Source organism: Strigops habroptila, chromosome 2 (genome assembly GCF_004027225.2).
Source record: "Strigops habroptila isolate Jane chromosome 2, bStrHab1.2.pri, whole genome shotgun sequence".
NCBI classification, from domain to species: domain Eukaryota; kingdom Metazoa; phylum Chordata; class Aves; order Psittaciformes; family Psittacidae; genus Strigops; species Strigops habroptila.
This window is the reverse complement of record NC_044278.2, coordinates 51,414,995-51,428,024: the sequence shown is the minus strand read 5'-3', so window position 1 is coordinate 51,428,024 and position 13,030 is coordinate 51,414,995. Positions and strand designations below refer to the sequence as shown.

Genomic DNA, 13,030 nt, shown 5'->3' with positions numbered 1-13,030 from the left:
TAACCATAGGTAAAAATTGTTCAGCTGAGGATTTAAACTAAATTCTCCATGAGACAATTTTTTACAAAAAAATTCTGCATCAAATGAACCCCGGACTGCTTTCAGTTACAGGTCATTTGGGGAAAAAAAGTATGATGTTGCATTCCAGCACATCACAATCAGAAAGAGCACAAAAAGTTCTGATAACTCTTTAATTTTATTTTTTTTAATTAACTCATAACATACTGTGGTAATATTTCGAAGTTAACAAGCTCATAATCCTGTTGCACTAATACTGTTGTAGTATTTAAAAGCACTAAGAAGTCCACAACCTGAAAGACAACTAAGCTGACAAAACAGGGATTTTTTTAGCGATACTGCCGTGATTGCTCTGTTCCGGCTCCAATTTCCAGAGTGCAAATTCTAATGCATTAGTTTTCTTTTTCAAGCGCATTTATTGAAAATTCGCATTACTTAAGTTCTGCACTATCAAAGCTTTGTCATTCTGATACGTGTCCTTTAATGAATTCTGCTTTTAAATTAATTTACAGTTTATGCTGAAAATAGCAGATCTGAATTTCTTGTACCCTTATGTAGGTTATTACCTCACTGTTTACACTTTCGAATTTAGTTGTGATGGCGTCTACATGTATAGAAAACAGATTCTAGTCCTGCCATTGGTTGAACTTTGAATTGTAGCCTCCCACCTTTGCACTCAATCAATCAGCTGTATTTCACTAATACTTAAAAATAAAATCTGAATTTAAAATTATTTCAGTCGCCTCTAAAATATTTACTTCCATTTAATTTGGTCAAGTAAAGTATATTTCTTGCAACCACCTTCCTTTAAACAGAACTGTAGTAACAATAGACGCTTTCAGTCTCTAAATAGCTATTCTCTAACTTTTCAAGTTACTGATCACCATTACACAAACTTGTAATATAACCTTTTATTTGTTGGTTTTTCCCTCCTTTTTGATACTTTCAGGTAATGATAGTGAAAGGCACATATGGCTATTTTAAATTCATGGGGAGAAAAATTGAACTGCTCTTAAACGAAGACCAGGATCATAGATTTCTTGTGGTTGGAAGGGACCTCTGGAGGTTATCTGGTCCAACTGCTGAAGACTGTTGCCCAGTACCACATCCAGATTTCTTTTGCATATCTCCAAGAAGGGAGACTCCACAACAGTAAGACAGTAGCTCCTGATGTTCACACACACGCAAAAGACCCAAATAATATGCAAAACTGTTACCCAGATAAATTACTATTTTCTTTATAAGTAAATATATTGAAAACATCGGGACATATGCAATAAATAGGATTTTTCACTCACAATTGGCATATCATAATCATTAGAAAAAATATTCACATTAATATTTTCACTAATAATAGACTTCCAATCAATTTCTTAAATGCATGTTATCTTGCAAGAATTCAGCATCAGACACTTCTTAAAATAAAACAACATTTAAACAATCCAATCAACTATCATTCAAATGAAAAATAAAAGAATTATAATTCCCCAAGAATAACTGGCTTTTTCTAGAGAAAATTATACAGAAATACAGCATTTGAAATAAATAATTTGAAAACTGAATTATAGCTAAATTAACTTATGATCAGTTTATGCTCTGATGTGATTTTAGTTAGAATGCACTGCAGAATAGAAAAATTTCTTCAGAAATTTTATGTTTATAGGTTTCCCAATTTTAATAATTATTGTAATAGATCTTCATAATTCTGTCAGAAGTCTTGAATTTGAGCGGGGAGGTGGTTATTTATTTTAATTCCTTATAATCAAGTACTTGGATCAGAATAACATTAATTTCATATGTACAGATAACTTAACTCCCACAAAGAGTTTTGGCAATGTATATGCACTCACCTTGCAAAAAGCATCCCAGTGTAAAAGGATGGGAATGCTATGTATAAATACGGTGAATGTGTTTTTCTATGCAGTGAAAATTAAGTGGTAACATTAACTGGAAATTAGCTATAGCAATAGTTACATTACTCATTACAAAGTAGGTATGCTTTATTTGCCTACTGATGTGTTATAACTGGGAGCTCTTTCCATCCTTTTATTGGATTTACATTTCAGGTCATTCTACATGTATGTGAATCTTTTTTGGAAAGATGCATGACAAATGGGAAAAGAGTTATTTCTTAACACTTTACACAAAGCTTTGTGTATTTTACATTGAAAAATATAATTAAATAGAAATAGCTACAATGAAAGAAGGGAATTGAGATTATTGAAACAGTCATGAAATATTACTAAATTATGGTCTTTGCAAGGACTCTTATACTAGAACTTTACATGCAAAAGACATTAATTTTCAAGGCTGTCTACTAGCAGTCCAAATACATGTCTTCTAGTCTAACATCCTATTTTGGTAACATTATGTAAGTAAGAGTAGACTGTAACTCAGCATAACAGTTTGATTACTGATCATTCACAAATAATTTTGAAGGATTTGCATCTCATGTTTATGAACTGAGTTCATGACATGTCTACACATAAAAGCAGTCACAGTGTTATGATATAGCATAGGAAATATCACCTATGTACCTTTAACACAAAGCACAAAGCCTCAAATGATGAAAGCAACACAAATTTTCAGTACAATTAACTCCACTGACTGAGAACTACACTAGAATTAAATGCATGACTTAGTTCCAGATAAAACAGCTTTGTTTCCACCATGGAGAGCCAAAACACAATTTTAATAGGGATTTGGTTGCAGATTATTAATTTCTTACAGTAACAAAATTTGCAGATTTTTAAGATTATAGCTAAGCACCAGATTTTGTCAGTTATTTGCTAAAGTCATACTAAAACATAAATAATTAAGTTGGTTTTGCTAACATTCTGTGAATAATTGTGTAAGCTTTAAATCCATGTTCATGCTGTGAGCACAGACAGGCAAATCTCCGTAACTATTATTGAAGCTGCAACCTGGTGAAAAAGAGAATACTATTAGTTCATACCTGTTCAAGAGAAGTAGAGGCTATAATGCCTGAAAACAGACAGAATCTAAATTTTACCTGACCTGAGTAGCTTCACCTACACACAAGTAATTATGAACTTTTTTTCAAGTAGTGGATAACAATATTACTGTATTTGTGTTGTGTTTCCTTTCTTTCACTTTTTCCTTGGGAAAGAACAATGGAATGCAAAGCAGTACATATGAAAGAAAATGTGCTAATTAATGAACCTTGTAGAAAGAGTATTTTAGATACTTTCAGCTTCCATATTTAAGATTCGATAAAATAATGTTGTATGTATATATTTTGTGAACAATGTAGATAGAAAATCAAAACAAAATACTGCTCTATAGTGTACGATACCAGGTATCTGGGTGTAAACTGGCATGCAATTAAAGCTAAATGTATTTTACATTCACATAAACAAACAAGCAAACACATTTACCTTCAGAATCAAATAGTGATTTTCAGTTCTAAGACATTTCTACAAGCAGTTTGGCTTCCTGCTGGCAAAAGCATTTTATTTTTTTATTTTGAAAAAGAAAGGAATATGCCATCATCTTCCCTCGTCACTCAACAGCTGTATCGATTTGTTTTCACAGCAGTGATTAGCATAATTGTGGATTACTTGCATTTGGCACAGAATATAAATAATTCAGTACTTTTCATCACTAAAGAGCTAGAGAATGATAATATCAGTTAGGTTCAAAAAGACCTTTAAGACCATTGAGCCCAACCATAAACTAACACCCACCTCACTACAACCTCCTTTCAGGTAGTTGTAGAGAGCAACAAGGTCTCCCATGACCCTCCTTTTCTCCAGCCTAAGCAACCCTAGTTCTCTCAGCCGCTCCTCATAAGACATACTCTAGACCCTTCACCAGCTTCATTGCTCTTCTTTGGACACTGTGCTACATATTTTCCCCAAGCTATGGAATACTAGGATTTTTAAAGATACTCAATCAAATGAAGTATGTAGTCAACTTCTTAGAAACAAACCCCAGGCTATTTTGCTCTCCTTCAGCCTTCTTTGCAACACCAGCATTCACAAATTCATTCCTAGAAGTACATAACATCTGTGTCTTATTGTGTCGGCATTCACTTCACCTAGAAGACTAAAACCTCTGAAGACCTCTTCAGTCCTCTGCTTCCCATGAGCTGCACTTCTAGAGGGCTGAGGTTAAATCCAAAAAAATCCTGAGTATGGAACACAAGATTCAAATTCATAATGGTATCCAAATAGTCTGCATGTGACTTACTAGTTAATCTCAGAGGTGCATAAAGGCTTTTGTATTCTAATGCTCTCTGAGGTCTAGAGCCACAGTAATTTCCAGGTAAACTTTTAGATGTAACACTCAAAATCCCTGCAAATATTCTAGGTACCTCAAAAGCTCACTGAAACCACATTTTTCTCTAGAAACACAAAAATACACTTCTGTACCTGCCCGATGTCCAGTATCTCACACGTTTACTCTCAGGCCAAAAGCTAGGGGCAACTTTCAGTTCTGGAGAGTAGACACTTATTTTTTTGCTAAATCAAGTAGTCTACTGGTTAACTATGTGTCTCTCAAATCAATACAATCTAGCCATTTTACATAATGCAATCTAGAAACATATCTATCTTGAAGGCCAGCAGGTATGACACAGGACTTAAGAGATACCCAGGCCCTCTGCAGTAGTGCTGGAAGTTTTATTCCTAAAACTATACTAGAAGCCTATTTTTAAGAACCCAAATCTCTCTCAAAGAACTGAAAAACTTAATTCTCCTGATTTGCTGTTTGATAAATAACCTTGCACTGTAAGTAGCACACATCCATGAAATTAGCTGAAAATACCCAAAATAAGAGCATTATTCAAAAAGATTTCACCTCTATATAATTTCTTAAAAATTCAAAACAAAATAAAAATACCTCTGTGATTCTATCATTATTGATTTCCCACTTATTTTGTCCCCACATTCCAGTTCTGACGCTGAGCTACCTATAATGCTATACGTGTTTTAAAACTAATCAGTTACGTATGTACTAATACTGGGGATTGCCATGACCGAGGTGCAAGACCTTGTATTTGTCCTTATTTAACCTCATGAGGTTTTCATGATCCCACTTCTCAAGCCTGTCAAGGTTCCCTGCATGGCACCCCTTCCCTCAAACGAACTGTACCAGTCATCTTGGTGTCTGACATCCACGGACTGGTTTCCACCAGTAACCAGTGTAGCCCTTGGTTTAGTAATCTACACTATAACCTGTAATAAAAAAGATTACATGATATGGTTATCTCTTGTTCTAGAAGCTGGAGTTCATGATCCCAGAATCATCTTCTGTCAGTTGTTTCTAGAAGCAACATAAACTGCAGTGTGCAGAGCTCAAATTAAGTCATGGGACTCCAGAAGGATACAAGATCTTGCTATTACACAGCGCTACTCCTTTTATATAAATATCAAGGAAGGTGGCTGCTGAATGGCTGATGGGAAAGTAAAGGAATATTTACTAAAAGACAAGGATGGTCTTCCCCTGCCACACTGCTGAGCTATCCAAACAAAACAAACATACCACAGTCTTGTGGTTAGTAATGAAGATGAGGTGTGTTTTCAACCTTGATAGGATGAGGACAACTGCATACAATGTAATTCATTTACACTGGAACCTTATGTTCGAAAGCTTTACTGTTGTTCTTGGATAAAATAACACTGAGGATTTTTGAACTTTTTTTTTTTTAAAGTTCCCTGTAAAAACTAGTATGACCCTGCTACTTGTTGTTCAGTACCGTAGAGTTAAAATTATGAGTCACAGTGGTAAAACATTTTCAAGTTCAAGCATTGCAGAGTTGTAAAATTTGCACTCCAGTTCTTTGAACTGAACATGACTCAACTTTAAAAAACACTTCTAATCAATCAAACGAGCTGCCTATGCAAAACAGTGTGATTATTTCCTATTTCAGTTTCACTTGCTTGCTCACGATGTTATGATTCAGTGAACTTCTATTAGCCATCCAGTCTGTAGAATGTTCAAATTACACAATATTAACAGTTCTTTGTTACTGTTCTACAATGCTTTATGTAATGTAATCTTCAGATTAATTTTCTGAAAAATCAATGGTATTTGTGCAATTGTTACTAGGGGAGGGGAACCTCAATCCGTCCCACTCCTACTAGTTAGATGCTGGTGCCAGCAGGAGATGCCCAGAGCCTTGAGAGGGGTGGGTCACAGATCAGCAGGAGCACACCTGAGCAGCAGCACAAAGGAATTCCAGCCACTCCAGCCAGTAAGTCAGCTCGGCTTCATCAGAGGCCAATTTAAATGCCTCTATGCAAATGCACATAGGATGGGGAATAAACGAGAGGAATTAAGAGACATGCACATGCCTTCTGGGCTATGATCTTATTGGCATCATGGAGACATGGAGTGATGGCTCCTATGACTGGAGTGTTGGACTGGAAGGATACACGCTCTTCAGTAAGGACAGGCGGGGACATGTGGTGTCTATTTAATTGATGGATTCCCATGCTAAAATAATGCTAATACTTCACCAAGACACAAAAAATGTGGGGAGTATTTTTTTCCATATAAGAGTGTAAAATACAGTGAGAAGCCAAAAAGAAATCTAGAAATAAGAGCTGAAGGCACTGCTTAACCAGAGGTTGTACTGCTCAGCTGAGCGCACTTCCATCTACAGTCGTAAACCCTGACAACAGGAGGCAAAGCAAAGACTTGGATCTACAACACTGAATTCCAAGAACTGAAAAGTAGGCTGAGAAGAGCTGACAGCTCTAAGAATATGAGTTATATTGTGCCCTGATTTTCTTCAGAGAATTAAGAGTTGATCTGTTTCCTAAAACTCCCAAGACTAGAGCTGGAACGATTTATTCCTGCTTTCTAATATGAAGGCTTTATTATTCCTTCACATTTGTTAACATAAATGATACAAGACAGAAGGCTTGATTAGAGTCTGAGAACATGATCAAGAATCTGACAGTATGTGGCTACATCAAAGAAGCTACACAGCACCCCACAGACTACCACAGGGCTTCATCTGCCCACTCAGCTGTCAGGTTAGGATTTTAGAATGAAATCTCACCATTTAAACTAGCTTACACCTGTGATGCAAGATGAAAATCTGAGGACAAAGCATGGGCCATTTGTTTTCTTTCATTGCTGTTACTATATTGCATATTGCCAGCAAGCACTTTTTGCATACTCTATAAATATAAATTGCAGTTTTCTCTTCTTGAGAAAACATTAGGGGATGTTGAAGAATTTTAGCTGGAGTTCTGGGTAAGAATGATAGCAAGAAGAAAAGGTAAAAGTGATCGATGCATGGGGATTGCTTTCTATATCTCTCTTAAACACGAGAGTACAATATAGCAAAATCTGCCCGACTACTGTATCTATCTTGACCAACTCTATCTATTTGAACCAACACTGGTAATTATACACACTCTCAGAGTTCTTCCGTTCATCCAAACAGATTCCTATGGCCCACAAGTTTGGCTTGGGTTGTATATTTTCCTGAAAGCATTCAGATCCATTTCAATTTGTCTCCTGAAAAACTCCTCATAGGAATATAACCTTCTTCTAGACAAAACAGCCAATACCTTAACACATACTGTATGTTATGCATGTTTTAGTACCTTCAGGTTGGTAGTTGAACATGTGTCTTTGTGGCTTACATATACTTCAGAAAATTAACAAGCAGAGAAGCCGAAATAAATTTGACTCAGATTTACAACTTCATTTTCTACTCTCCTGCTTTTTTAACATATAGTCCAATTATCACTTTACATGAACAAGGAAATTTTCAAAAGGCACAGCTGGCTTCTGATGTCCATGAACTTGCAGTGGGAGTTAAAAGCCAGACATCAATATACTCTATCACACTTCTCTGTTTTAATGTTGTTTGCTTCCCTTTCTTCTCCTTCTCCCTGAATTTCCCTCAGGGAGTTATGAAGAACAAACAAAATGCTGAGAAAACAGTGAAAACTAAAATCACACCATCCCTCAGTTTACCCTTCAGACCCCTCCCCAGAGCTTCTGTGGTTTATCTCAGCGTACTGTGATGGATCTTGAGATGAGACTTTGCCTTCTTGGGACATGGCTGTGGCTAATTCTAGTGGAAGACAATGTAAACCTAACACAAATTATTAGTTCCAAAGAAATTAAGTGATTATTTTAACTTCGACTTCCGCTTTGTATTCTTTATATCAGCGTTGTTTACCTCATATCAATTACTTGCTCTTTTTCCTGAAAAAATATCATGAGTTTTCTGAGGAGAGCATGTAACTATATCTTAACTGTGGTATTCATGCATATGTGTACTATTCACTACAGCAACCCGTAAGAGTTCAGCTATGATCATGATCAGCATGGATGCTAAACTATTAAATAGGATCCTGTTCATAAAGTGGTTTTTATTCAGTTACATTTAAATTGCTACAAATTGGAATAAACATCGTTCAGTGATGCAAAAATCACAGGAGTTTTCAAAGCTGTTATTCTCTTTGTCTGATTTTTACACTTCGCATAACGGTACCCTTAGATCTCGTAACTGTGTCATACCTCAAATTATTCTTTATTCAGAACTTTATTACCATATATTACTATTCCTTCTCCTTTAATTTAGGACCCAATGATAACACTGAATTGAAATGTCATTATACTGCAGCTAGCACAATGGTTACAGAACAAGTCACATCTGCTTCAAAGTTCACAGATCATATAAAGTGAGAAGGAAGAACTATGCAACAGAGAAAACTTTTCTAGTCATTTGTACATGTTTTTCCCTTTTCATTAATCAATGTGTCAGGCACAGTATGAAAGAATGGCAATTAGATTAATCTAAGATGTTCTATAAATAGGATATATTCTATGCATAGATTTCTAAACTAAAGCCTTGTCACATATTTTTGCAAACTGAAAGACTTTCAGCTCTATCTGATGCAGTGCAGCCTGGAAACCCCAAGCCTTACTGAGAAGCAGTGTCACAATAGCCAGGTTTAATCCCATGCCATTTAACTACAAACTGATTCATATCACTATTTAAAGAACTGAGAAATAATAAAAAATCATGCTTATCATGAATAAGGACATAAAAAGCACTAAAGTTCAGCATGGATTGTATTCCATGTCTCACTGTATAAACATATGGCAAACAGGCATTTTAACTGGAGGTATATATTGCAACGATGTATTTCAAACACATTTAAGAACACCAGCAGCAGCAGACTTGTTCTCATCTCTTTTATATTATTTTTACAGCAAACAGAATTGTTCTGAACATCCTGTAAGTACTTACCACTGTGTTGTATTTTTGAGGCTTCAGAACTCTCCCATAGGAGGCAGCATGACATCATTTTACTTGCAGCAGAAATTTTTTCCTGTTAGGAAGAAATATATAGTGCTCGTCAGTAAATGAATGAAAAAAATGCATGCTTATGAGTCACAAATGGTGAAAAAAGTGACTTATTAATCACCCGTAATGCTGTTTTTCAAGATTAAAAAAAGAAAAATCATAACATTAATACCCAGAGAATACATACACTGATCATAGTGCATTGACTTCTGTCATAAAAATTATTAGCAATATTTTTTGTTTGCAGATTGATCACTGCTACAAAAACAGAATTCTTTTAAACCTATATACCACAAAAATATACATTTGAGAGGGGGAAGAATCTAAGGCAACCACTTCAAAATAAAAGAAGAAGAAAAAAAAAAAAACCCACACTGCAAAACCCTGGGGTTTTAAATATTTATGTAAACATGTGTTATAAATATTCAAATATAAAATACAAGAATTCAAATATATTAAAATATAAATAGTCCATTTTTTAAAGCCATTTGACTATTATTTATTCTTTCTTACGGTAATTCAAAACTGTAGTTAATTCTTCAAATGACATTTCAATGGACTATTTGCCAATCGCCTATCCATTTTAGAAAGACTATTTAGATAGGCTGAATACCAGTATTTACCAACAGGCTCTACTGTCAGAACTGTCTTGAGACACTGCAATTTAAAATTCAAACCTTAATAGTGTTAAGAAAGTTATTTCAGGTAATTTGCTTAGGTTCCAAGACCGTATTAGCTGAAATACTTCTCTTCCCTCACAGGCCAGCAGAGTTGATTTTACGGCATTCACAGCTACACACACTTTTCAGGGGAAATTTATGCACTGATTTTATATTTGTTTCTGTATCTCTTTTAAAGTACCAAGGCACTTCATATAATTTATTCTTATTTTCAATAAATTAATCAATACAAAGAAGCACCTTGTGTGAAAAATACCATTTCAAAAATAATTACAGGAGCAAGGGTGAGGCATTCAAGTATTCCTATTAGCTTGCTAATACATCAAGCAACCTCGATTTCTGAAAAATCACACAATGCATTTGGTCACAGTACAGTGCCTGTTAACACTGTAGAAACACTTCTGCAATAAACTGACAAGTGTGTTCCCCAAACTTATATGGCTTTCAGGGTCCATCTGCACCTTATTCATCAGCAGGAACAGACATGACTTCCAGATAACTGATAAAGTATGGACTATTATCAGTAACAATATACCTATACACACACATGCATACAATCACATTCTCTCTAAGTAAGTGTACGTATTCATACCGTATATTAAGAAATAAATCAGGTTTTAGCAATAAGAATCCTAAGAATCATGGCAGTGGGTTTCCATATTGTATTTCAGAAAATTTTCTCATACCATTTAAAGAAAAATCATCAGATTTCAGCCTTCGCTTTTGACCAAAATCAATGGTGTAAATTGCTTGCTATAATGGTGTAACTTACTTGCTACTGGCAGATTCTGCAATCTTAATCATAATGAATAACTCTTTCTCACTAATGTTTTGACTCACTACGGCTAAACCTCTACCTGTAAGTGCAATTCATCCTAACAGCTGCAAACACAGTCCTCAATTCTGTGTAAAGTCGGTGATTATCTTTATAAATTGGAAATAAATACCAGGAAATGCCTATCTGAATGCATGTCTAAAACATACAAGTTTGGGAATATGGAAGCAAAGCAAAATTCCTTACGAATAAGAAACGTGTGAAACACTCTAGCTAAACTGTGAAAGTGTCCATCTGGACACTTGCTGCAGGGAAGCCTGGCAACACTACAACTTTTCATACACACCCGTTGAGGAATCAGATGTTGAAGTTTAGGGCAATCTTTATTCCAAGCTACGGTAATGTCTTAAATCTCTCCACATGATAGTGGCACTTTCACTGGAGATTTCACTGCTCGCGTAGACTTTGATAGCCATTCCCATTCGCCAACAGTAGTAGGTGATTAAACCTAGGATATAAGAAATAAGGAAGGATTTAAGGAATGGCTGGACAGTGAAAATCCACTAAGGCTAACACAGCTTCCCTTCTCAGTTGTTTTAAACTTGCACTTCTTTATTTCGGCAGCCTTTATAGCTTAATTCCTGCTACAGGAACAGAATAAAACACATCTTGGCTTTACTGGTAAACATGGCGATTGCATATACTGTCTCTCCATAGCACCAAAACAGTCTCCAGCTTTAAAGCATAAAAGCGAATTAAGAAAGTGCTGTTTGTGAACTATGTTTTCCAAGTTTATCTTTTTACCTATTTATCCCTCTCACCTTCAGTTTGTCATACAGATCTTCTCATTATCCTTTCCAAACTGATTTTAATTATGGATAACTAGATTATAGTTTAGACATTCTATACCCTAGTAAACTACACTGTCTTGTCCATTTCCAGATCATGTTTAGACTTTCTCTCTGTAATAGTCAATTGCTCTCAGAAAAACAGAAACAAAAAACCACATGAAAAACCAACTGCAAATACTGCACTCGCTTGTATCAGGAAGCATGGGCACACATGTTTAAAGACTAGCAGTCAAATTCTAAGACAAAATATAGATGTTGCCTACATATACGTCATTTTATCTCCATATTAGTGACAACCAATTTCCCCATAATTGTAAAATTCTATTAAAAATATTAAGGAAATCTGGCAGTCCTTCTAAGCATATTTCCCTGAAGTTTAAAACATGTTTTATCACCAGTCCACAGACTCATAGGTAATTAAAATCTTATGGTGCTACGATGACCCTAGTTCTAATGTTACTCAGTTTAAGCTTACTCAATTGACTAATTTCTCAGAATTATCAAAACAGTCTCTGAGTTTATGGGTGATAAAACAACAAACAACTAATACTGACATGCTGCCATTATATTTACACAGTTATCTTAGTCTTTACCTGAGAAATAAAATCTGTCTCATAGATGTTTTGTTTTGAACTTGATGACCTACTCTTTCCAACTATTCCCAAATCCTCTGACAGCCTTGTCAATACCCAGATATAGGCTGAAAATATCTGTTTATTCTTTGATGCTCAATTTTATTCATTGCAATGACTGGATTATTTTAATTAACTTCAATTTAGGCAGACAGGTTCATTAAGTCTCTCTGAGAAAACGTACCCTTTTAAATGCAAACTTAGCATCTTTAAATCTGCATCTTTTATGGTGTTTACATACTTTTCCCCATGGATTCAGTTTCATACCAAGTTCTTTCTTTAGAACATTTTAATAATAAGCTCTCCCCACTGCTAAATTCAAGAATTTCATACTTAGCAACACATTCAGTAGCAAAGAAGTTTTCAAATCTTTTGAACTCTAAACAGAAAATCACTGACTGAACAGTGGATAAATGTATTTGGGCAGTTCTATGATGTTCTCTCAGCATCAATAGCCCAGAAGGCAGAGTATCAGATAAGGAGATGATGCTATTTCAACTTAATTGCCTGGACAGTTTGGGAGGAGGTGGGCGTTAAGAAGACGAAAACCAGCTAGAGGTAGATCTCACAGCAGGAAATGGACACAGCCCAACTAGAAAAGTATCACAGATGTGCAAATGAAATCAACTTTTTCCCAAATTTAGGTATTTGAAAGCTAACTAACTAAACCTGACCTCAGGCTTCCTTTGTATTTAGTGGGGAAAAAAATAGGCATACCAAACTGTAGAACGCTTATGCGTCTCCATGAGACAAAGACTGTGGATTTTAAGTAA

General features: G+C 35.3%; 1 protein-coding gene across 7 annotated transcripts in view; it reads right to left on the bottom strand.

The window, feature by feature from the left end:
• Nucleotides 1-13,030, bottom strand: part of NLGN4X (neuroligin 4 X-linked) — a 178,584-nt gene that overhangs the window by 138,022 nt on the left and 27,532 nt on the right. For 4 of the 7 annotated variants that reach the window (XM_030476301.1, XM_030476300.1, XM_030476304.1 and 1 more), the window contains 2 exons: nt 11,121-11,282; nt 9,263-9,344 (listed from right to left, as the gene is read on the bottom strand). The gene's annotated coding sequence lies outside the window, so the exon portion shown is untranslated. Of the gene's footprint in view, nt 1-9,262; nt 9,345-9,942; nt 9,977-11,120; nt 11,283-13,030 lie in introns of those variants that run through there. The other 3 variants (XM_030476305.1, XM_030476302.1, XM_030476303.1) reach the window with 2 other exon arrangements.